General features: G+C 39.0%; 1 long non-coding RNA gene across 1 annotated transcript; it reads left to right on the forward strand.

Annotated features, from left to right (window-relative positions):
* Positions 1–979: 979 nt before the first annotated feature.
* On the forward strand, positions 980–9,147 carry LOC129737269 (uncharacterized). The gene is made up of 2 exons (XR_008734960.1): positions 980–1,471; positions 2,982–9,147. It is a non-coding gene; the product is annotated as an uncharacterized LOC129737269 (long non-coding RNA).
* The last annotated feature ends 2,308 nt before the right edge of the window (positions 9,148–11,455 follow it).

Genomic DNA, 11,455 nt, shown 5'->3' on the forward strand with positions numbered 1-11,455 from the left:
GAGCAGAGGTCGGTGGTGGGGAGCAGGTGATACAGCAGTCAGGTTCCAACTATCAAGAAATGATGACTGGGACAATTAGTACCGAAATCTATTTTTTCCATTAGATATATTTCTTTTGGCATCCTAGTAAATCTGAGAAAACAAGCTGAGTGGCCTAGCTTTGAGTGGGTTGTGATCCGGACAGGACCTCCAACTTTTGGGGATAAACCTCAGTCCTTTTTATGGTTTGACAGGAAAGGAGAGACAGCCTGCCCTGTCTTCAGAGCAGCTTTACCGTCGTCCTGCTCTGAATGCCCGTTCTTGGTTAGAAAATGCTGCCCTGTCCTGCAGCTTGTATCGCCCAGGTTAGTCCTGAGGAAACGAGTCCTGACCGTCATCGCTGAGACTGCCCAGCAATAAGAACCAGAGAATGGTGGGCAGAGAAATCTGGGAGATTTGCCTCCAAAAAGCACTTCTCCTCCTAAACAAAGCAGTCACAGGCAGGCACACTCAAACAGTATAGTATGTATGAATAAAGTAGGCTGGACTTGTCACACATCCCACAGAGATGTCAAGGTTATATTTAAGTTGCTAGAACAGACTGCTCCACAGCTCCTTGGTAGATGTTACCGAACGGGACAATTTGTGTACTTCATATACTACACCTATTTATCTGTCTTATTTACTACTTATGATGACTCTAAAGGTGGGCACAGAATCTTGAGCGTGGTTTGAGACACTAACACAGTGCTGGCTATAAAACTCTTTCCCATACCAGAAAATAAAACTGTTTACAAGCTGAAAATACTTCTGTTAAGTCCTTCATTGATACACATCATCTGAGAGACACAAAACCAAACTCATATTAAACTAACAAAGCTGATTCATTTTTACTACATCTACAGACCACAGAACACTTTGCTTTCAAGAAAAATTGAATAAATCAGAGCTTTCTTAAGGATACTTCTCCCCTTGTCTTCAGAAAGTCCTTAATGTGACATCTGTCCCTGCACTGTCACCTCTTTTAAAACTAACAAATGCATGACATATAATACAAGATTTATAAATTAAAGAAACCCACCCCTTTTAAGTAATATTCTTTAAATCTCAGTTTCTGACAGTCCTCCTATTTGCTCAGTAACTGTAATAGGCGTATTTTTCAGAAAATAGTGAATAAAAACTGACAAGCTATCGGGGGAATCTGAATGCATAATTGATAGGGGCATAAATTAATATGATTAGGCCTTTATTGGGTGCCACTGCTGCCAAACCTACAAAAGGGGCATGGAATAAAACATGGCTATGTTCTCAGGGCTGACAGACATCAATATGTAATGCATATTATCTCAAACCTTCTCATGTAGTCTGCGTATGACAGCACTCAACCTAATTGAAATTTTTATCTTTCTGTTGCATACAGACAGTTTTGACTAGCTGCTTCCAGGGAAAAGAGAGAAATCCAAATGACCCAAATGAAGGTTTCTCTGTAGAGGTATATACCGTTCTTGCAAATCACTTTAAAATGGCTTTTTGCTCTCTGGTTTTATAAAGCCATCTTCAGAAACCTGCATGAAAGACAGCCCAGGATGTGGTTTGCCTCTCTCCCTTTTAACTAAGCTTAACAGTTAAGCTAAAAGAAAGAAGGCAGTCAAAAGATTTCTTTGTAAAAATCAATATATTGTTTGCTCACTTCAACTGAGGCCTCATTTTGCTACTGTTCTTCATGCTGCATATATACAGTTTAGGAAAACATAATTTTCCTGTCTATTATGAAATTTGTAACAGTATCTCCCTCCAGACCTGTGAGGAAAAAGTTAAAAAATCGAGTGGTTTCTTGAACTGACACCCCTAGTCCCTCAAAAAATGTTGCTCAGGTGATACAGCTTCATTTAGATAATTCTAAATTATTTTTCAAGTTTTTATTTTTCAGTTCTCTTTATGAATTCACACACTGAAATGAAAAGCCGTGGCAAAACCATGATAGCTATCAGTTCTAAAATGTTTCAAAGATTTTGGTTAAATGGGAACGTAATCTATATTCACTTTTCATGAAGGGTTTTTGCTTTGATAAGTCAAAGTTGATTAAAAAGTTTCACATTTAATATTTTGCTCTTTATTGAAAAGTTCTGTACTGTATGAGTGTTCCCGAGAACGCATGCTACTATTACTAAATATTTTTATTACAGTAGTGTTGGATGTTGTACAAATAAGATAAGGAGTCAGCTTCTGCTCTGCTGTTTACAGTCTAGAATGGGATTATCCCTCGAGTAAGACACATTTAACCTGTAAAAATCAAAATAAAGCAGACAGGGACAGAAATGGGTCCAAGAACTCATTTTGACTTTACTGAAACTCACTTCCTAAGATATAAGGAAGAAATCTATTTTTTCTTTCTGAAATATATTTTAAATCCCATGTATTTACTTTGATAAATGATAATCATGTTCTCGGTTATTTTCATGCTGTGATATAAAGACAAAGGCAGTATAGCTAAAAAATCACTTTCTTCTGTTAATCGACAATATTGTACTCTTCTAACTCATCACTCCATTATCACAAATGGTAGGAAATCCAATAAATATAAAGAGGCCACATGTTTTGTAGCTTGGAGAATGACACATTGCGTTCTGAAAGATCCATGTTGCTGCACCTGTTATTTCAAGTAATTTATTTATTTCAGAGGCTATAAAGCACTCCCATTTTCATTTTATACCTGCCCTTGGTAGTTGCAAGTTCAAGATGTGAAACAAACCTGCTATGATTTCCGTTCCATTTATGTATCACAAAGAGAGAGGTCAGGGCACTTGATAGACAACAAGAGCTCATGAACTTTCCCTTGAGCACTGTGGAGAAACTCCAAGCCTTATTTCACCCTAATGTGAATTTGCTATACGAATTAAATTCTCATGAAACATATTGAGAACCTAATGCTGCATGGTTTTGGTATTGTTTGTTCCTACTTCAGTGCTCTATTGAAAATATATCTTTCTTCTGTTTTCCAGAAACAAGACTGATAACCACGTGACTAGAAAAACCCCTGTGTGTGCTCTGCAGTGTTGTGTGCATTGTCAGGTGGATGAGGTGACTTGAGGCTGTAGAGATTTAAAGGCTGGGTGTTTAAATTGTTTTACTATTTTGATTCTGTGTAACTTTTTTTTGTACTACTTGGGAATGTCAGTATTTACAATTTAGTGGCTATAAATAGAAAAAACAGAACAACAAGAAATCCCCAACCCCATCAAACACATTGGCTAGAAGATGGCTTCAAGGGATGGCTCCTGATCTTGTTTCTTACTTAGAGTGATATTTAAAGTCTGGAAGGGCTTCTCTTATTAGAACATGGCTTGGACTTGTAACTACTTCAGGAGTTTCTTAAGAAAGGGTCTTATTATAGCTCAGAAGACTCTTCTAGTGACATGTGACACAGTTTGAGCCTCTTACAAGGCCAATAGCAGAACAATTTCACAATAATACTAAACATCGCAGGACAGTAGTCCAAGGTGAATTTCAGGGGTTTGTGTCTTAAAAATAATTTCTCTTATTAATCTCTGTTTTTTGGGTGATCTGGTCTTTCTCAGGGGCATGAATACAGAACAGTTCATCTAGCGGTAAAGCCTGCAGGTCAAGACAGTATTTGAGGCACTAGGCTTCCTTCTTCTCCACCTGATAAGTTACTGAGTCCTTTTGTCCCACACCAAAATGCTTTCTTTCATCCACTTTGTTTCAGGCACACAAAGATAGACACTCATTCAGTCCACGTGTTCAGCAGCTCTGCTTGTTGTTCAGAGAGGGGGATATTACACACTGGAGGAGGAGCCTGAATTGACACCCATGCCCGGCTTTCTCCTTTTTTAGCTGTCAGATACTGCTAGCATGACCACAGCGGATGGCTGAGACAGCTATGGCAAGACTGGAGTGCAGAGTGGGGCTGGCTCGCACCACAGCGCACAGATCTCTTGTAGCAGTTGTTACCCAGTTGTTTGGCATCTCCCATTTAACTTTATAACCCCATTGCTGTCATCTATAGTCCAGAAGAACAACATGTTGCTGGTGGCCTACTTTGCCCACTAGATGAAAAAAGGAACAGTTAACGTTCACAGTATAACGTACTCCTCTGTATGTGCACACATACTTGTAATTTTGGAGGAATGGACATGCAACAGCTTGAGTAAACAAGATGAACTCATGATCTTAGTCACTCTGGTCCAGGTTCAACTATGCTGGGTAGTATCTTATACCACAACTAAGTCCACAGAAGTCAATATGAGTAATGTATTCCAAATATAGCTTAAAGTTAAAAATCACTATTTCTAATCCAACCATAAGGTACATTTTTATATCCGTTTCCACAATGCAACTTCAAAACTGGAATCATAAGTGCTTACTTGAGTCCACGAATAAAACTAGCATGTGAAACAAATAAGAAGGCTTGCCAGTAGCCTGGGGAGTACCGAGGTAGGATCCTGCAAACTGGCTTGGGTGCTGCCCTGGGTTTGAATATAGTTTTGGTCATAGAGGTCCAGATTTTGCCAACCTGAGCACCAATATCAGATTGACCTCTCTCAGACAAATGTAAGCTAGCTAGGACTTCCACAGAAAAGTGATGGTGGTGAGGTGGTTGCTTGCTTTGTGTAGAACAATGCAAACCCTTTGAAATTCTCACAGTATTTTGGTAAGCTGTGAAGAACGGTGGAGGTTTTTTCAATAGAACAACTTCACGTGCTTACACATGAGAAAAGCAAAACCTGTCATGGCACTCTCTGTGGGCGAGACTTTCTTGCTGTCCTACATACTTCAGGATATATCAGACTCTCTACTTGGCCAAAATAGAATTGAACTGTGTGTGATGCAAGAGTCAGTAGATGAACCTAGCTTGTGAAGATGGAAATTATGTGGAGATAGCTCCTGTGCAGCACACCTTTTAAACTCTCCAGTAGGGACTGAACGCTGCAAGACTATGAAGATGCTTCATGTTGCAAATCAAGGTTATTACAATGGCCTTGAAACCAGTCAATGAACATAGGCCCAAGAATGATGTTAAATATGGGGCAGGAAAAGAGAGAAACTAGCACTATTTCATAGATATGAAAGCACAGGACTGCACAGAAATGAAAAGCAATACCTACAGTGCGACTATAATAAATCACAGGTATTAACTAGCTCACAGTACCCTTGTATGGTAGGGATGGGCTGCTATCCCTGCGTGCAGAGGGAAGAACTGAGACCCAGGAAACAAGAGGTACATTTCCAGAGAGGCGAATGGCACCCGAGGTCTCCAAATCTGTTTGTAGTGTTGAGCTTTGTTCCTCCCCAACAAAGTATTTTGCCTGAGGTCAAAAAGGGTTTTTAAACAGAAGTTGCAGAAGTTCCAGTCCTAAACCCCCACCAAACCACCTTGCACGATATTGGCAAAATTCTACTGGGCTTACCGTAAACCACTGAAACCCCAAATCTGCAAAATAACTGTGGCTCTTCAAGAGGCTAGAACTTGCCTGAAATTAGCAAAGTGAAATCCATACGAGGTGTTAATATTCTTTCCCCTCACCGCAAAGCCATTTGAGGAATTTCAGCATTGTGACATTTTCAAATTACCAAATTGAAGCACTTTACATGTTAGCAAAATGCATTGCGCCAACCATGTTTTAAGAAAGATCATTTATCACCTCTGGAAAGTTGCTGAGTAAATCCTTTTGACTTTGGGCTATCCCATTCATCCTTGTTTCAAATAATGTAATTCTAACATTTTATCGATGTTCTTTAGATTTCCCCCCCTTCTTTTCCATTTAAAAACTGGTTTCTAAATACATTTGATGCAACTAAGTTTTATATTTGTCTCCTTATGGAAGTATGCAGAAGATGTGTTCAGCTATATTGATCTCTGAGGAAATGTGGATGAGGTAGATAATGTGAAACCTTTTTGTCATTACTAACAGTTATATGGGTTCTGGAAACTTTCTGTGTTTGGCTGACTAGATAAGTGGATGCATTCACATTTATTTGATTGGAAAAGTATGGGGAGTAAACTATGTCTCCCCAGTTTCTGTACAGAATTGATCTTTTGTGTATCTATGCTTTTCTATTACAGCAAAGGAGTTGGCGATTATGAGAGCAGACGCACCCCTTTCTTTCTGCTGGAGTCTTTGGAGACCAGCCTCAAAGGAAAGGGAAGGGACGTAAACAAATTAAGAGAGGGGAACAAAAGGGCACAAGGCAAAGTGCTGAACATTTCTACCTCTAACCTTCAGAAACTGAAGGAGAAAGAAATTACTGCTCTTGACTTTATTAGCTCCTTGCATCTCTCTCACATCTGTGACAGACTACCCTTACTCTGCCTGCTCTGGGGTGGCCGCAGGTGACAGGTACTTGTTTGGTTATGGCTCAGCTGCAGGAGCCACAGCTGGTGCTTGGCCTTACTCTGCTAGCTGGGATACCAGGTAGAAGGTTGTTAGTGTTTACGTGCAAGTCCCATGACTTGTTGTATAGGAGTTTGTCTAAAAGATGAATGAATCAAAACTGAATGAGGTCCTTTCTACTACGAAACTATCACTTAAATGATTTTTCCCACCCCTCCATTCTAATTCCTCTCCAAGCGTTCAACAAGCCTCAACGTACCATCTTTTCTCTGAATTTCCAGACTAGGTTCTATATCTGCTCAGCTGTGGGCACCAAGACGTATGCAAACCTCTGCAAGCAAGTCCAGACCATGAAATCTTAATTCTGGATCCAGGCTATACTTTGGTGATAAAGAGGTCTTTCAGTCCCCTTGCATCACTTACTCTCAACCCGTATAGGTTACTACTTTCTTGCCAGAACCGATTCAACCCCCCGATTTGTGGAAACAACGAATAATCCAGTGAAAAGATTTTATTTTAAAAAGCGTATCTTTTGCTCGATCTGGTTTGCAGTATGACCACAAAAAAAAAAAAAAAAAAAAAAGCTGGACAGGCTTAAGTGAGGCAAAAAAGTACTTTTTTGTACTTTTGGCAAGGGGGAAAAGCAGCTGGGAACAGGAGTCATTTAAACAGCTGTTGCTGTTTTGATGCAGAGGATTCATGAGGCAGGGTTAGGTGCTGGTACCCAGAGTGCATAGGTGAGGAGAAGAAAGACTTTTGTGCTACTTTCTTAAGCTGATGGCTTTCAGGATCAGGAATACCCAGGATCAGACGGTCTGAAACAGCCTCCCTGTAGACAGCAAGCAAAATGCAAGTTGCCCGCATGCTGCCTCCTGTCCTAGACAGGCAGGTTTTACAGCTGAGACCCACTGTTATGGGGCACAGCCCTCCTGTGCAACCCTTGTGCATATACTGATATGAGTTCAACACTCTGGCTCTTGGCTTGATGTCTTTTCAGCTACAATCTTCCTTCTTCCTCCCCTGCGCCCCAACACACGTTTTTTTATGACTCCTCTTTTTTCCTGAGCCCTATGAGCTGTCATGGGATACTTTATCATGAGGTCTCTTTGCACTTTTTTTTTTTTTTTTTAAGTTCGGCTTTACATCAGTCTGCCCTGTTTATGAAAACACAAATCCATTAGTTTAACATCCATATGGTCAATCTCCTTTCTAAAGTTGGTTCCTGACCTGCAATACAACTCCTGATGATGATTGGCATAAAGCTTGTCTAATCACAATAAAACCTGTGCAGACTAAGGTCTCTGTCCTTCCCTTGGTGACCTCTTAGGCATTTCAGCTTTTCATATAGGTGTTAACTAGTACTTTTTTAATCCACTCTTATTCAAAATTAAGCAAATCTCTGCCATGATTGTTAAAATTGGCAGATAGAAACACACAAGATCTCAAAATTAAAAGCACAGAACTCATGCAAACAGGCAAGGTGATGCACGGTGGACAAGAGACACAGCTCAGAAAACCTGGAATGGAGCCCTTGGCTTTAATTAGCTGTACCAATTTATGTTTTCCAAGAATCTGGCCTGTTTCTTAAAAAAAAATGTTTTGGATGTGTTAGAAAAATTGGGTGTATAAATTACAGCTGCCCCTATGACACTTTAACTTGAACGACCAGTACTTATTCAGTCAACTACAATAGGTCTCGCTGTCCTTGGCAGGATTACAGGGGTAATATTTTTTAACATGGATGAGCAGCTCTTGAACAATTTCTCCAATGTATTAAGCATGAACGGGCTTTTCTTCAACATCAGGTGTGCATGTCTTCTCGCATTTTTCTCCACCACACATATTTATTGTGGCCATTACAGGGGGAAAACTTCCCTTCCTATAAATGTTTGTCTTCTCCTCCACCCTTTTTATGGTAACACCACAAACTGATGGAATGATCTTGTTTCACATGCCTGTCTTGGTTTATTTATTTATATAGTCAAAGATGACACTCACTATTGTTGGAGTATATTGCTACAGTTTCTTCATTGCTTGCAAAGGAACTTGTGGACAAAGATAAAGACAGGCTATGATAGATATTCTGTTAAAGACTACTTCTTGTAGCTTCCTATTGGCAAGAAATCTCATTTGTTTAAAGGGAGTTTATAATACACACAAAATTGCAAGCTTATTTAAAAAATAGTAGTAAAATACTGTTAACTTAAGCTGCCTTTATAAAAAGTTTTGAAGGCCTTGAAATATCCTCTACTGACAGCTGGACATGGACGACTTCAAATTGATGAAATAAAAATATAAATATCTTTTACATAAGAATGGTTGATACAACAACATGACTGGTACACAGCACATGTTATCTCAAACTCTGTATCTTAGGGTCTTCATCTTCAGAAAGACAATTGCTACCGGTTAGGGAGAAAAAAAAAAAAAAGTATTCAAAAGCTTTAGTAGCAGCTGTTTCATCCTTTCATTGATTATCAATCCATTGCCAAAGCAGACGGTGCCTTTGTTTTTGTCCCCTGCCCCACCCTTAACCTGCATTTTTTTAATTGTTTAATAATTTATTGGAATATATTCTCCTGTATTTATATAAATTCCTTAGGCAACATAGCAGTTGCTTCTATAGAAAAGCTATATTAAGAATTTTAGGTATTGGTAATTGGCAATCTAACTTTGAAGATGTAAATGAGAAGTTCCCTGTATAGCATCCAAGTCTACCAAAGATTTACAGAAAAGAGAACAAGTACATGCAGGCTGAAGTGGAAATAAAAATCTTTACATCACACACATTCTGAATAAAATTGCATGTTTTTAATTGTATTTTTATTGCCTCTTTCTTGGAAAAAGGTACTCTGAGCCTAATCCTGCTGTTTTTCTAAAGTTCAGAAATAGGGTCCAGTAATACAAGACACATGGGAAGACTTTTGCAAGTCTATGTGAAGCAGTATATTGAAAGAAAATGCCTTCATTTGCCTGACCAAATTCTCATTTTAATTATTTGAGACTCCAAACTTCCTTTTCCTTTAAGTGATATTCCTTTAAGTATGTTTTCTTAGCTCAAGTGTCAGATCAATTAATTTTTTCTCTTTGCTCTAGAGAAGACTTCTTTTATTACAAGAAAAGGAAAAAAAAAGTACATATGTGATAGTAACTTTAATTATTGAAGGTTTTTGACACCACTGATGAAAATGCTTCCCACAAAGTCAGCTTTGAGCGTAGCCAGTGACAGCGCTGTGAAGGTCAGTGTTCAGATTAACATGCTCACTGTAAAAACATATGGCAGATTTTTGTACTTATAGTAGTAATGTACGAACTGATTGAAAGATTGAAAAACTTATATCCAGAGTAATTAGAAGCCTCTGATACTAAGCAAACTAAACAAGCTTCCTTGTGAAACAGAAACTTAAAATTTATGTCCTTGCCTGTTTCATCTAATCTGAGATGACTTTGATTCCAAGAAAAATCAGATCTTTTTAATGACAAGTAAGGCCTCACACACCAGCCAAGCAGATGGGGAATTGTGCAGAACTTTGCACCAAAGAAAACTTGTGCTTTGATAGTATCACCATCATGTACACATTCAAGGCTGATGAGAAGTATGAGTAAAGATAAGCATGAGACTTTCCTAAGACAGCTGACCACACACTGAAAGTTTTGGAGAAGAAAGTAAATATTCTGAAAGAACAAAATTACTCCCCCCCTCTAGAACCCCACAAAACAACATATGTATGTGAAAGGACTGAAAAAGGAGTCGTAGCTGATAAAAGAGAGAAGTCAGCTGATGTTCTTTGAAACAGAGGATTTGGAAACCATTTACTGAAATACAGAGAAAGCCTTTTAGCAGAATCCTTCTTCTTCCCCCTTTTGTCCTCTGCCTTTCAATAAAGTCTTTTGAAAGATCATTATCCCGCAGAAGACAGTCACACAAATGTTTCCCTTCAACATGAAAATGCAGACTTTAAGTTACACTAAATAAACAAAACTCATCTGTTACTCATCTGAAACCAGAACAAAAGGAAACAACAGGAATCTAGATATTATTTTAAACAAACAATTCAACAGAAAACCCCAGATCTTGGTGGCTAGTCATACATCTAGTTGATAGATAACATGTAACAAGTGCTATCGAGTGAAGCTTGATGTGTTTTGCACATCTAGGTTACTCAGAGCAGTTTAGTCCTACGTGGCCAAAAAGCATAGCATGAGGAACACACAGCATTGAAGGAGGGAAAAAAAAAAATCTGTCCTTAAGCAGTAATAATTGGATTTGGGGCTCTCTCCAGCACAAATTAGCATTTATGGCATCTGGCCCATGGACCAGATGCTGTAGGACATTGGAGGTGTTTGGAAATGTCCAGTTAATGGCAGCAAATGGCTGTTAAGGGAAGAATGGGAGACAGAGACCTGTGAGAAAGGCAACACTTTCACCAAGCTCCACCTCAAAGCGTGATGTGCTGGTGGGACCTACGCCATTGCTCAAAGCAAATGGAGATAGCACGTCTCTGGGGGACTCAGGGGAAAAAAATAAGCAACTTTAAAAAATATTTTCATTTATGTAAAAGCAAAGCAATTTGGCACTCTCCATGTGTGCACCTAATGTAGTCAAATCAACCCTTCCAAGAAGTGGAAGGACATACTACCTCCTACCTTGAATTAGCTCCTTTAGACAGGCCATCCACCATTCAAAGCACCCTGCCATTTCAAGAAATTCTGATTTTTCCTTCAGCTATATGTCAGCTTGGCAGACTAATTCTGGTATGTGGCAAGCCAGGAGAGTCCAAAATGCCACTGAACATTTTGTTCCATGAGAAAAATTAAGGAAGACGGGAGGCAGGAAGGGAGATTACAATCCAGTTCATTCTTTCCAGCTCATAATTCTCTTAAAACCTTTGGCGATTTCTGTGTCTGTAGGAGATCTCAGGCTTGCTGAACTAGTGCTTTGTAATACTGCACGACTGTACACTAACTTTTGAAACCCATATCAAAGATGCATACAAGCAGTAGTGTTATTAGAATCTTTGTTCATATTCTTGAAAATGTAGAAGTCAACATTTACAGCAGATTAACAGAGATCCTACAGCAGATCAAATGCCTAGAATTAAGTAAGAATCGTCAGAGGACAG

The sequence above is a fragment of the Falco cherrug genome, chromosome 13 (genome assembly GCF_023634085.1).
Source record: "Falco cherrug isolate bFalChe1 chromosome 13, bFalChe1.pri, whole genome shotgun sequence".
NCBI classification, from domain to species: domain Eukaryota; kingdom Metazoa; phylum Chordata; class Aves; order Falconiformes; family Falconidae; genus Falco; species Falco cherrug.